The sequence below is a fragment of the Chlorocebus sabaeus genome, chromosome 5 (assembly GCF_047675955.1).
Source record: "Chlorocebus sabaeus isolate Y175 chromosome 5, mChlSab1.0.hap1, whole genome shotgun sequence".
NCBI lineage: Eukaryota > Metazoa > Chordata > Mammalia > Primates > Cercopithecidae > Chlorocebus > Chlorocebus sabaeus.
In genome coordinates, this window is record NC_132908.1 from 79,664,774 (window position 1) to 79,680,216 (window position 15,443).

Genomic DNA, 15,443 nt, shown 5'->3' on the forward strand with positions numbered 1-15,443 from the left:
CACGTCTTGGTCACTTTTCTTTTCCTGAAGCCAGGGCAGAGTCAGCCCTATTCACCTGAAAACACATGGACTGAGAGTGAAAGAAATGTAGTTCCTCAAAGTAAATTAAAGAACTGTTTTCAGAGGAAAGGAAATGGATGGTGGATAGGCAAGAAACAGTGGCCCACTAGAATTATATGTGGTGCTGCATATTGTGCTGTACACCTATATGGGTGTATGTGTATGTGTACATATGTGTACACATATACATTACATGCACATATACCATATGTATGTACATGGTGCTGTATGTGTAGATGGTGTATATGTATGTGTATAAGATATACATGTATATGTACCATATACCTATGTGGTATAAGATATACATGTATATGTACCATATACCTATGTGTATATGTATACATACATAGGGTATATGTGCATATAATGTATACACATATGTATACATCCACATTTAATATGTCAGAGATATCTCAAAGCTAAGCTGCCCAACCTACTCATGCTCCTTCTGTTGTTTTGTTTTGTTTCCCAGTGACCTTCAGTGACTTCAGTATATGTGTGTGTGTATACGTATATATGTATATGTATATGTAATTTGTTTATGGTTCTGTATATGTATATGGTGTATATGTACGTCTATGCCTATACATCCACATTTAACAGGTCATAGGTATCTCAGAGCTAAGCTGCCCAACTTACTCCTGCTCCTTCTGTTTTTTGTTTCCCAATGACTTTTGGTGACTTCAGTATATATATGTGTGTGTATATGTGTATACGTATGTACAGGCATACACATACTGTATTTGCACATATACTGTGTATATGTATGTGTGTATATGTGTATATGTATATACAGGCATACACACATACTGTATTTGCACATATACTGTGTATATGTATGTGTGTATAGGTGTATATGTATATACAGGCATACACATACTGTATATGCACATATATTGTGTATATGTATGTGTGTATGTATATGCAGGCATACACATACTGTATATGCACATATACTATGTATATACATACACACATGGTATATCTGTATTATATGTGTGTGTTATTGCATATGGTGCTTCTCCTTTGCCAGGCAGCAGTGCTTGTTCCCTTCCACAAGCACAGGCATGCTGATCCCTGCACTCCCACACATATGCATACTTTATGAGTGTCACAAACTGCCATTCAGGCTTCCCGACTGTGCCATTCAGAGACTTTTTGCTACCACTGACTCACTCCTTCTTCACCAGGAGCTCAGGGACTCTACCTTCATGAGAAAAGGAGGGCAAGACACACAGCAGGACTCCAGCCAAACAATGACTTAACGATGGCATGCCCCTGCTTGGCATGCCTAGCCTTCTCTCCTACCTGCGAGCTTGGTCTTCCTCAATTTTCCACAGCCCCTAATTCACATCCCTTTTCTCCACCTGCCATATTACCCATATCCCTGCTTGATCTACTCATTTTGTTCAGTGGTGGAGCGAGCGTGGGTCACACAGCTGGGAGCAGAGACAGTACGACTGGCAATGTGAGAGTTACCTTCCTGCCAGTGCTGTCTGTGTGATCTTGAGAGCATCATATAGCTTCTTTATCTACAGAGTAGAGAGGTTAAACAGCCTGCAGTGGCAAATAAGTGGCTTATGTGCCACTCTACTGTCACCATGCTTATGGCAGATATTGCTAATAACCCCCGGCTTAGCCTGAGTGTCCTTCTCAGTGCAGTGCTTCTGGAACCTACTATCAATTGATCATCTTGCGATGTTTCTGAGGATGGAATCTATCTGCCATTCCTGGGCTGGATGAACTTCACAATTCCCCTTCAGTATCTGTGAAGCTGTGAGTTAAGGGTAGATGGCAACCTAAAAACGAATGCACGGCGTGTCAGTCATGTTTCAGAGCAAACAGGATGTTGGTGAATTCATACCAGTGTGGAAATCCATTGACACCACAAAGGCAAGCTTTTCTCTTACTTAGCCATGACCCTTTTCACAGCATCTCACTAATCTGTGATACAAATTATGTGGCAAATATCTAAAGCAACAAAGTTGCCAGGATGTACAGCAAAAACAATATTCCATAGAAACAAGTAAATGGTATGGTTAGGGGGTTTGCCCATGGGCTCGAATGCATTTAGATAGCGATTGTTCATCATGAATGGTGGCCCATCTTTTTATCTGGAAAAGAGACGCTGTTATGGTATTTTGCTTGAAAGAGAGCAGAAGGGGTTCTGTGCAGGTTCTCGGGGCCAACTCCACCTTGAGGGGCTGGGAGAGCTGGGTTCGTTATGAAAACTCAGCCACGCGTTGTTGGTCCCCTGAGTTCCCATGAGATGCCATCTAGAGACAAAGCTCCCGTGAGCCCTGGGTGTTTCTCGCTTGCCGCTATCTGTAAGCAATTTCGACAAAACTTGGCTGTGATTGTTTTTGCTTCTTATAAAGCGGGCGGAGGCTGCCGTGTCCTTCAGTTTGCCAGACTTCAGCAGAACAGGGCGTTCATCTCCCACTTCCAGTAATTTTATAAGATTTGAAAAAAGGCTTTGTGAAGATGTATAGCTGTGTCCTTCCTAAAAATGCCTGAAAAAAGGAAAAAAAAGAAAAAGAAAATGAAGGGAAAACAAAATAGATACCTCAATGGATATGCAGCTGGGATGTTTGTGGGTCCTACTGTGTGCAGCCAAGTGGGCCAGCTGCTGGAGGGGAAAATCAGAGAGTGCCTGAGTCAGCTCAGCTCCTGCTGGGGAGGGAATATAAATGTGTGCATTGATGCTTGGGTAGCAGGCGGGGAGCTAACAATGATTGATGATCTGTGCATTTGGAGAGGGGAGAGGTCAAGGGCAGCTGGGCTGGTCCTCAAAGCACAACCATGTGCCAGGTGTTGCTCCATGGACTACAAGCTCTGACTCATGTAATCTCCTTAGCAATTGGAGGCAGATGCTACTGTCTTCTCTCTCATAGTGACTTTTTACTGATTTTACTGATGGAAGAACGGAGGCACAAAGAGGCAAGTGACATTTCCAAGGTCTAAAAATGAATGAGAAGATGGATGGAAATGAGACTTGAGCCCGGGCAGCCTGGCTTCTGCGTCCGTGCCTCCAACTCCTCGATGAGCTGGACTTTGAAGGACGGGTCATTGTGCATAGTTGGGAGGGTCTCCAAGGGAAATGTTGGACTGTCCGCATAGTGCTTCTCTTCATAGCTGTGTTACCTTCAGTCAATTGCTTTACCTCCTGAGCCTCTATGTAGTTTTGATTTTTTCATCTGTAACATAGGGATAATAGACTTGTTTGGATCTTCATGTGGATTAAATGAGACAATATGTGTAGCAGTAATATGTAGCACTCAGCTGATGCTACAGCCATGACCAATACCTGTTGTTTACATAATGCTTACTATGTGCTAAACCCTGGGTTTATCCAAGTCTTTCATCCTCACAACAACATGCTAATGGAAGCTGTTACTGGTGCTATTATCATTTGCATCTCCTGGGTGAGGAGACTGAGACACAATGGGGCTGTTTCTTGCTCTGGCCACTTAGCTAGTAGGTGGCAGAGTTGGGGCCCAAACCTCAGCAGTGTCTGGAACTCTCTTCTTTTTTTTTTTTTTTTGGAGTCAGGATCTCAGTCCAATCTCACAGTCTGGAGTGCAATGGTACAATCTCAGCTCACTGCAACCTCCACCTCCTGGGTTCAAGTGATTCTCTTGCCTCAGCTTTCTGAGTGACTGAGATTACAGGCATCCACCACCACAGCTGGCTACTTTTTGTATTTTTAGTAGAGACGGGATTTCACCATGTTGGCCAGGCTGGTCTTGAACTCCTGACCTTAAGTGATCCTTCTGCCTCAGCCTCCCAAAGTGCTGGGATTACAGGTGTGAACCACAGTACCCAACCTGGAGCTCTCCGCTTTATCAGTAGATTCTATTGGCTCAGCATCTGGAACAGAGTAACCCTGCACCATGTTCACTCCCACAAAGGCAATTATAACAGAGGCAAGCAAGACCTGCAACCCAGAATGTCAGATCGTCAGGACCAGCTCAGTGCCCTTCCCACTTTCCCTCTTCCCTTGGCTGAACCTGATAGAACACTCCTGCGGCTGCCTGTAAATTCTGACTCTTGATGCCTGGCTCCCACTCTGCATCCCTCTTCCTTGCACCCTGCATCCTGCTTCTTCCCAGCCCTTTGGTTGGTGATGCTGTTGTGCAGCCTGGGTGCAATTCATCTTCATATTCTCAGCCGGGAGCTCTGCAGTTCCCGGAGATGATTTGGCTCTACCTCAGGGATTAGCCTGCACACCCATGCTCCCCACACAAGCCACGGTCCGGCATCCCAGGGTCCACTTTTCTGGGCCAGAGGAAGCTGGAACAGAAAGGGAATGCTAAATAAAAGCATGGAAACAGGTGGGCAGACAGGATGGAGACAGCATCTGAAGACCAGGAGGAGGGATTCTAGATTGATGTGACAGGAGCTAGGAAGCCATGGTAGGTTTTTAAGCAGAGAAACAGGCAGGATAAAAATAATCCTTGGTGATGTTCATCCAGGAACCTTGACTGGAGTAGGGGGAGACTAGAGCTACTAGTTAAAATAATAGCTACCACTATTTTTTGAGAACTGATATCATGAAGCTTTTTTAAGGTCATGCATCTCAGTCTATGTTTAGCATATGTTATTTCTAATTCTCACAACCTCCCTGTGGGGTTGCTGAGATTACCCTTTCCTGCAGATATGAGAACCTGGCCGAGAGACCCTAACTTGAAACTGATGGAAATGAGATTGAAATTCTGGCCTCCGCCTAAATACCCATCTCCTTCCTGCCACTTTGCTGCTGGAAGGCTGTGCCAGTAAGGGAGGCTGCTGCCATCGCCCATGGGTCTAGGAGATGAGAGCATCAGTTAGAGCAACATGGGAGCAATGGAGGGAAACCAGACGCAAGATTTGCCAAAAAGGAAGAAAGAGCCAGGATCCAGTATCTGGATGATTCCAGATTGTCTAGCCTGGAGGATGGAGATGAATTGGACCAGTCAGGAAAGAAATGTTAGGGAAAGATATCTAGTCAGCCTTGAGGGTGTTGATTTAGATGCTCCTAGGGACATCCTTATAGAGATGTCCAGGAGTCAATGGGCAATACGGGACTGGCTGTTAGAGTACAAACTGGAAGGAAGAACAGAATAGTGGTAGGAGTTTGGCTTATGTTGAACATGAGTGGGTTCAGATTTCTGCTATGCCACTTACTCATTGTGTGACTTGGGCAGGTGATTCAGTTATCTGAATCCCAATATCCTCATCTATCAAATAGGGATAAGAATAGTCTATGTCACAGAGTTGTTCTCCTGGGCATAGCACCAGACATCACGGGACACAGTTCCCATCAATGGTATAATTTTGGAGCCTCTGGAGGAAGGATAAGGAACCGAGGGCTAAGTGTATTCACTGAGGCCCTGAGACAGAAGCCAGAGATAGGGGACAGGAGGAGAAAGTAAAGGCAATGAAAAGAAAGAAAAGGCATACTCAGAGAGGTAGGTGGGACTGCCAGCCTAACCAAAACAGGGAAGATTTCACACTTGCTCATTTCATGTCACTGTGTTTTGGAAGGGAAGATTCTCTAAGGCAAATGTGATCAGAGTGAAGCCTATTTTAGCTGTGGTAACTGGAGCCTGGCTCTTCTTTGGTAAAAGAAGCCTGGCCTCTCTTATTTTTACCTGCTACTTATGACCGCAAATCTGTGAAGTCTGATTGTTAATGATTTAATTATAGACTCACAAGCTATTTCTGCATTTTTAATGGGCTTCCCAGAATCTAGTACCTGCCTGGGTTATGTAAGACCACCTTAGATCTGAGTAGGCAGAAGAGCAGTTTAATTCCAAGTCTTTTGACAGTCTCTGACAAATTGTTATGGAAGACAGTGAGGTTAACCTTCCATGCACAAGAGGGCTCTCCAGTCTGTGGAAGGTCATGATGAACCTGACACACCAAGTTATGTCTGGACAAAACCATGACTTTTCCCCACCAAATTTGCTATTTCTCATGGCCCGACAAAGATGAAAGGAAAAACAGTGGATGACGTGTGTGTGTGTGTGTGTGTGTGTTTGTGTGCACACATGTGTGTTTACCTTGTATGTAGTTTCAAAAGTTTACACAGAAAAGCTCTGTGCTTCGTTCCTCATGCAGAAATGTCTTTATCTGCTGTGTAAATGGGACTCAACGACTTCATTTTCTGGCCTGGCCAACAAAAACACTCACAGACGAAAAACACCGTACTTGTTCTTTCTTTCTGAGTTAAGAAGTTGTAGCTTGCCTGACTACAGATCATGGCAAGTAATTCTAACATCAGTTAAAGAACTTGATGAAGTCAGGTTGGGAAGTGACATCAAGGAGCCTAGAGGAATTTATTCTGACGTTGGGTTTGGGAATTAAAAAGACTGTATCTCCAGTCTTCATCTTGAAACATGGAAGCCCACACTCAGCAGTGGTAGAATTTAGATGCCTATGGCCAGGCAGCCAGGTCCTTATGAACAAAGCAGAAGTCTCCCATGGCCCAGGTTCCCACGGAGAGTTATAGGGGCCACAGGCTATGGGCTTGGATCCAGTTTCTCCGCTCCCAGTCTGGAGTTACTGCTCAAATGCAGTCTGATCACTTCACTCCTCTGCTTAATAGGCCCTCACTTCCTGATCAGCTCACCTGGGCTTGGGGATGAATTCTAAAGACAGCACATGTCTGAAAATGTCCTTTGTGGTTTAGCCTGACTGATCTCTGCAGCCTTCTTTCAAGTCGCATTCCTGCTCATCTCTAAGTGGCTTGACCTGTGGAAATGTCACCTTCTCCAAGAGCCTTCCCTGCCTGTCACCCCCACCTCTTGTCCCCATCCCAAGGAAGGATCTCCCCTACTGGTCTCACTCTTGGCATCAGTGCTTTTCCTTTGTGGCCTTCCTCTCAATTTGTAATTATGTATTTATTTTCTTGTTCAGGTGTTTAATGTCTGCCTCAGATGCATATAGGAACAGAGTCTCTTTCCTCCCTTCCTGTTTATTTCCCTCCTTCCTTCCTGTGTGTTCACCTCTGTCCTCAGCACCCTGCCTAGTGCCTGGCACATAGTATTCACTAGATGCCTTTTGAATAAATATATGAGTGGAGCAAGTTACCCCTCTCACACCCTACATTAAACTGTGCCTCCTGCAGCACCAAATCACTTGTGGTTTCTTGAATTGGCCAAGCTTTCCCATCCCTTCACACTGGCTACTCGTCTGTCTGAACATTGTTCCCTCTGCTGTGGTTCCACCTACCCTGTGGTCAGCGCCATTGATATTTCAGAACCAGCCAAGATTTTCCTTCTTTGGGAACAGCTCTCTGAATATCCCCTAGCTGGTTAGGTGTTCTTTCTCTAGGCTCCTGTAGACCCCTGCCTGGCTCTCTCTACTCATAGTACTAAATGAAACAGTCTGCTTTCTTCCGCTTGTGTCTATCTTGATGCTGAGCTCCTGAGCTCACAGCCCTCGCTCCCATGCAGCAGACTAAGATCACTCTGGGGCCAGACCACCTTGGCATGAATCCCAGCGCTACACTCACTACCTCTGCTCCAGGTTTCTCAGCTGGAAAAGGGGTTCATAATTGTGTGACCCTCACGGGGATGTTGTGAGGATTCAATGAATTAACACATGTATTAGTCAAGGTTCTCTAAAGACACAGAACTAATATGATAGATGAATATATGAAGGGGAGTTTATTAGGAGAATTGACTCACATAATCACAAGGTAAAGTCCCATAGCAGGTCATCTGCAAGCTGAGAAGCCAGGAAGCCAGTCTGAGTCACAAAACCTCAAAAGTAGGGAAGGCGATAGTGCAGCCTTCAGTCTGTGACTGAAGGCCCCAGAGCTTCTGGCAAATCTCTGGGGTAAGTCCAACAGTCCAAAAGCTAAAGAACTTGGAGTCTGATGTTCGAGGCCAGGAAGCATCCAGCATGAGACAAAGATGAAGGCCAGAAGACTCAGCCAGTCTGTTCTTTCCATGCCTGGTTTTATGCTGGCAGCTGATTGGTTGATGCCCACCCAGATTGAGAGTAGTCTGCCTTTCCCAGTCCACTGACTCAAATGTTAATCTCCTTTGGCAACACCCTCACAGAAACACCCAGGAACAATATTTTGCATCCTTCAATCCAATCAAGTTGACACTCAATATTAACCATCACAGCATCCAAAGAACTTGGGACAGTCAGTGTCCCACAAGAAACTGGAATTACTCATAGTGATTGCATTGTCAAAGCCAGACCTATAATAAATGTTCAGCTAATGAACGAGGCAAACTGAGATGGCCCATTCCTCCATCCATGCCCAACATGACCAAATTCTATGATTTCTGCAACCTGTATGGATTCGGGATTATGGGCGAAGTTACGCCATCACCAGTCTTATTCCTGAGGCCGCTCACTTTATGGGAAGCACTGACTAAACTTCCTAGAGAAGAGATTATTTCTACAGGTCCACTTAATAAACTCCAAAAGACCTGGCAGTATTTAAAAGTTGATTATGAACAATTTACGCTTCTTAACTAGAAGTCAATACAAGTTGCCTCAATAGAGGGAAACTGGTCTCTTAATCAAGTTGCTTCAATTAAATGCAAAAAAAAAAAATATTTTTCCCTTTTTTGTAATTACAAGAATTTCTCAAAAATAAAACGAAAAGGGAAAGTTATGACAGAAGCTGAAAACGCTAAATTTAAGGCTCGTTTGTCATGCTTGTTCATCATTATGGCAAACATGCAATTTAAAAGACATAATTTTGGCTCCTAATCCAGTTTCAAGAATCAGGATGGAAATGGTTCCAAAAAATAAAACAAAAGGAGCAATCAGTAGAAGGGGCCACTTGGGAGAAACAGTTGTTTTTGTTTTTAATTTTTTTAATAAAAATGTAAAATATATCATCAATTGCCCAAAAGCCAATGACACTGCTAATATGTCACTCGCTCCATTGGGAGGTGACAACTTTTAAATCCACTGCTTCTCAGAATCTCAGGATCCATTTTTAAGTACTTTGAGGAAAACCTGGAGCTAATTGCCCCCTGTTGCTATACACATACATTCATGGGGATATTTAGCAAAAATTTTTGTGGATGATACTAAGACGCACCTGAAATCACCCAAAATCGGAAACGAACCACACATTTATCAGCCACATGACACTGAAAAGTTACCTAACTTCTCTGAGGTTCAGTTTTCTCGTCTGTACATTGGACATAATACCCTGGCTTTGTATAGGTACCATCATGAGACACGTGAAATAAAACAAGTGTCATGTCTAACTCAATGCCTCGTTAATGGATGATTCTCAACCATTGATCAATTATTCTTAAGTGAAGTAGCCAGTAAGTTGCTATCACTTCTATACCTTTTTCCCCCCTTTCCTGATCTCACACATTCTAGACAAAAATACTTTTGCACATTTGTTACTGAGATAAACTGAAATTTTTTTCAACTCTGAGCCAACCATTTGAATCCTCTGTTTTGGCCATGATTCCATCTAACCTTCAAGACACCTGACACACTGTAGACATGTGACTTTACTTTATTTCTTTAAGACAAGAGTGTCCCCCACCCACCTGTCTGAGTACCAGTCTGTGGTCTGTTAGAATCCAGGCTGCACTGTAAGAAGTGAGTGGCAGGTGAGCAAGCAAAGCTTCATCTGTATTTACAGCCACTCCCCATTCCCCACATTACTGCCTGAGCTCTGCCTGCTGTCAGATCAGTAGCAGCATTGGATTCTCATAGGAACATGAACCCTGTTGTAAATGGTACATGCAAGACATCTAGGTTGTGCCCTCCTTATGAGAATCTAATGCCTGATGATCTGTCACTATCTCCCATCACCCCCAGACAGGACTATGTAGTTGCAGGAAAACAAGCTGAGGGCTCCCATGGATTCTACATTATGTTGAGTTGTATACTTATTTCATTATATATTACAATGAACTAATAATAGAAGTAAAGTGCATGATAAATGTAATGCACTTGAATCATTCCAAAACAGCCACCACCAACACCCTCAGTCCATGGAAAAATTGTCTTCCACAAAACAGGTCTCTGGTGCCAAAAAAGGTTGGTGACTGCTGCTCTAAAGCATTCCTGAAAATGACAGCAACAACCTCATGGTAAGTTAATAACCTTGTCTCTAGACCTCCTCACATTGGGAGTGATATGGAATCTGTTGAGCTGGTGATTATATCGATCCTGCTTACATGAAATATGTTTTACAACAAATCCCAGTGGAGAATGAACCTGTACATTTGCTGTGACCATAAAGAAATGATGAGTTAAAGATATGGATACTTAATATGCACTGATTTAACAAGTGTGATAACTTCAAAAAACCTGTGAAGTACCATGCTCCATGGCAAAAGCCTCCCCAGGTACTATTAAGGAAAATTAGTATCCATTTAACTGTCGCCTAAATTGGAGAAAATATATAGCTTGAAAATTATTGTACAGATCCAAGAATTGGGCCTAGAATTCGATAATAGGCTGTTACATCTTGACACATACCTAAATTGTTATGTTTATGTGGCCTTTAGCTCCAGGATACTATTCAAATATAGATAACAAGACATCCTTCAATTCATTAATATAAATAGATAACAGATTGCTTTATGGATCAGAATCTAAGGATACTATATTCTGGAGATTAATTTTAATTGAAATGTTTGGGGGAAAAAACTGATCCCATAGAAAGTATAGATAACTAAAAGAGGCTTCTTTTTGGCTTCTGAAAACTCTAAATTTTATTTTATACAGAAGCATGGTCCAATAGAAATGTAATGAAAGTCACCTATGTCATTTTAAGTTTTCTTATAGTCACGTTAAAAAATAAACCAGTGAAATCAACTTTAATTATATATATAATAACTCTGTATATGAGTACGTGTGTGTGCATATATATATATATATACGCACACACACATACAATACAGGGCTTGCCCACCTTCCTAAAATTTCTTTAGGAGTTTTGCTCAGCTCTGGATTTATTTTTATTACTAACCACTTTTTAATTTCCTGTAATATTATCATTTCAACAAGTAATCAAGGACAGGCACGGTGGCTCACGCCTGTAATCGCAGCACTTTAAGAAGCCAAGGCAGGCGGATCGCTTGAGGCCAGGAGTTTGAGACCAGCCTGGCCAGTATAGTGAAACCCTGTCTCTACTAAAAATACAAAAATTAGCTGGGCCTGGTGGTGCATGCCTATTATTCCAGCTACTCAGGACACTGAGGCAGGGGAATTGCTAGATCATGCCATTGCACTCTAGTCTGGGCAACGGCGCAAGTGAGACTCTATCTCAAAAAAAAAAAAAAAGTAATCAATATGGACATTATTCATAAAATATCTTTTTACATTCTTTTCCTATTAAGTCATTGAAATGTAGTATATATTTTATGCTTAATGCACATCTCAATTTAGAGTATTTAATTTTTAAGTACGTAATAAGCACAAGTAGTAAATGGCTATGGATTAGATAGGATGCTCTGCAGTTCTACAGGAATATTGCCTATTTTGAAAGGATGAAAAGGATCATTCACTGAGCTCCTACCACACGTTAGAGCATGGCCTTTGGCCTTGGAGCCCCTCACACATCCATCTGTTTTTCTTCTATAGCTAGCCTGTTCCTATAATCCAGATGCAGAAGTAGCTCGGGCTCAGAAAAGTTAAGTAACTTAACCAATGCCATCATCCATCAGTCAGTGGCAGGACTGGAAGTTGAGCTGGGCCTTCTGATTTTGTGGAGTTATTTCTATTTTGATAATACTGACATGTATGGCAGAACTACTGTGCTTTTCTATTTTTCAGTAAATTTCTTGAAATAGCATAGGAAATTAAAAAGTAGTAATAAAAATAAATCCAGAGTTGAGCAAAACTCCTAAAGAAATTTTATGAAGGTGAGCAAGCCCTGTATTGTCATGACACATTTTAAAAACTTTTCCTGTGAATAGAACCTTTACAAAAAAACCTTGTGGAAACAGCATGAGGTTTCTAAATGTAAATTTCTCCCAGGCCAGGGACCTGATCTCATTCATTTTCATAGTCCCAGAGGCTAGAGAAAACATCTTGCATTTATATTTTTAAAACTATAATTTACAACTTTGTTTACATACGCATTATCCGATGTAAGCTCACAACAATGCCTGGATACAGGTGGTGTGATTTTCATTTTCTGAGTTAGGAAAATGAGACTCAGAGGTGGGTCTTAGGTGGTGGTCGTGGAGTTGGTTGAGTGGCAGCCAGTGTGGCCATCCACAGGCTTTCCTAAGTACATTACTGCAGTCATAGTTAGCTCCCCAGCAGCTGCTCAGGGCTTTCACGTAGATGGAATATAGTGTTGTCAGAGGTAAATTTCCACCTAGTTTCTAGGATAGAACAAGATAATGTAATGAAATGTACATTTTCTAGGCTCTCTGATATGCTTCTACCCTTGTATCTCTTTATTATTACCGTAAATCAAATACTAGTCAATTCTAAATGTAAATATAGGGATGATAACCTCTTTTTACAATTCCTCTCTTATCTGCAACTCCCAGAGCGATTCACAAGGAGATACTTGGTCACTGCAGGCTTTGCAGTCGGCATGACTCCTATTAGAGATTAAATGGCATAGAGTAATCTCAAAGTAGTTAGAAATAAAAATTAATACAAAACTGTGCAAAACTCCTAGAGAAATTTTAGGTAAGTAGACAAGTCATGTGTCGTCATGACCCATTAATAAAACTTTCCTCATGAACAGAACCTTTGGAAGTAGAATCCCATGGAAACACCATGAGATTTCCGAATGTAAATGTCTGCTAGGTCTCTCTATAAGAGATAGGTTGGCTGGGGGTGGTGGCTGACACCTATAATCCTAGTACTTTGGGAGACCAAGGCGGGTGGATCACGAGATCAGGAGTTCAAGACCAGACTGGCCAAGATGGTGAACCCCATCTCTACTAAAAATACAAAAAGTATCCAGGTGTGGTGGCAGGTGCCGGTAATCCCAGCTACTGGGGAGGCTGAGGCAGGAGAATCACTTGAACCCAGAAGGCGGAGGTCTCAATGAGCCAAGATCACGCCACTGCACTGTAGTCTGGGTGACAGAGCAAGACTCCTTCTCAAAAAAAAAAAAAAAAAAAAGAGACAGGTCTGCATTTCCGAAGGAAAGAAAAAATCTCCAATGATGAGAGAATACAGTCTTTGATAAAGACCATTGACTTTCTCTATTTGATTCTTTGTTCTCAACACTCAAAAATTAGGTAATAAAGAAACAGGGGAAGAGGTACCATTCATTTAGTCTTTTTCCACCCAGTACTTGGGATGATCAAATTACATAGTCTCACCCAAAGTTTTCAGGCAAGTGTGTGTAGAAAAATTAGCCTGTTTGGCCCTAGCCAAATAGATCCTCCTGTCTACCCGTGTTGGGCAGATGCCTGTGGCCTTTCGGACCCTGTGGCCTGGGAGTGATTTATGATAGTTGCCAGAGTGGCATCTGCTCTTGGGCCAGACTGTTGATGCTGTTTGCTTCTCAGCTCAATTGCTTGTTTAAGCAAAGCCAAGTCTAGTCTCAAGATATCACACAGACAAACAGGAAGCACATTCAGCTTGTCCCAAGGCCTAATCTCATCATAGTTGATGTCTTCTTTTTGATGGCTTCTATTAAATAAGAAGAAACCTCTTTTCCTTTGGTCCATACTCCTTAGAGGTGCCACATTTAAAAAATAAGAGAAATGCCTTCATCTCACTGGGTCCCATAGCAGGGGCAGATATTGTTATTTGCTGAATTGTGTCTATCTTTCTGAATTAGACAAGAAGTAGCAACAATCAAAAAATATTGTATGTAGGTGGCCATCAAAACATAAGACAACTGTTTTTCTTTCAGCAGAAAACCAATTTGGCAAACATTTGCTTTTCTTTCTCTATGACACAAAGAAAGTCAATTCTCTAAGAAAAAGGATAGAGAAAGAAAAGAAAACTTTTAAATAATATCCCATATGTTTTCAGAATTTTATACATCAATACATTAAAACATAGGCAGGAAAATTTCAAATGCAAACAAAGATCACATCTTATAGCTCTTAGCAATTCCTTGTCTTCAAAGCCTGGAGGAAATAGCCCACTGGGAAGACCTTTAACAGAGCAGGTGCTTCCCTAGGGGAAGAAATAACTACAGATATTTGAGGGCTACTCAAAGGCAAAAGGGCTCAAAAAACTTCAGACTTCCAAGGAACAGCCCCAGAATGCCTCCTAGATAGTGAGGCTGCCTTCAGTTGCCCTGAGGTTGTTGCTCTGACCCTGGTAACCCCTACCCTTCCTCTCTAACCTTATTACATACAATTCAAAAGAGAGGATTGTGAAATCTTTTCTGCTGCTCTTTCTTTCTTCTGCCAATCAGAGAAGATTGGACCTGAGATCCAAGAGAGAGCTTTCCCTTCCCCTGATGGCTACACTGTTTCTTCTGCCTCCCAGCTGTTTATGGAAATCAGATGGTTTCCTCAACTGTCTATCTTTCTGCAGCAAATCCTTTAACAGAGAATGCTCATTGTCAACCAACCCCTTCATCAAGTCAGGCAAATTAGGCTTCCTTTGACAGCAACTTTTTACAACTTCTTTCCTTTGAGGATATAAAGCTTTAAACAGTGGTAGTTCTCCGAGAGACCCAAGGAATGGTCTGAAAACTATAACCAACTTTCTCCGAAGACCACCTTCTGCTGATCACTCTTACTCCAGAGGCCTGTGTATTCTTTTTTTTCTTTTCTTTTTTTTTGGTAAAAGCCTCTGCTGTGAATTTAAGTCAACTAATCAAAATGCATTATTTCTGTCCTTACATTGTCCATTCTCATAAGCCCTGGTTAACACAGATAATTGAGACTTGACTGCTTTTTTATTCCAAGTCCCTTATTCGATTTGGCCCTTGTTAACAAAGCCTAGTCTCTAAGAGCATGACCATCAGTCTTATTTACCTTGTTATCTGTAATTTCCTCTTTCCCTCAGGTCTTTGCATAATATTTTCTCTGAATGGAAGGGGAGGATAAGAAAGAAGACCTAAAAACTGAATTTTTAAATTACAAACAGAAAAAAAGCTCCCTGTATTTTCCCAAATTCTGCATAAATAAAATTATATGCTCCATAAAGTTAGAGATTTGACTGACTTACTCGTTGCTGTAAATCTAGTACTTACAATATCTGGCTCTGAATAAATAATTACTTAATGACTTAGCAAATGCCAGAGACAGAATGAATATTGATGTTAATAATGCAGATCGTAGTCAATTTATTTAGCTCAAACGCTGTGCGAGGCACCACTTTAAGTGCATTTCTTACATTAACTCATATAATCTTTATAATAACTCTACAATGTAGGTCCTATTTTATCTTCATTTTACAGGTGAATAAAGTAAGAAGGGTTAAATATATGTGACCAGCACAGGGTCATACATCTAGAA

General features: G+C 41.8%; 1 protein-coding gene across 2 annotated transcripts in view; it reads left to right on the forward strand.

The window, feature by feature from the left end:
- CDH13 (cadherin 13) overlaps window positions 1-15,443 on the forward strand; it is a 1,174,890-nt gene that overhangs the window by 411,821 nt on the left and 747,626 nt on the right. The gene's annotated exons all lie outside the window — the stretch shown is intronic.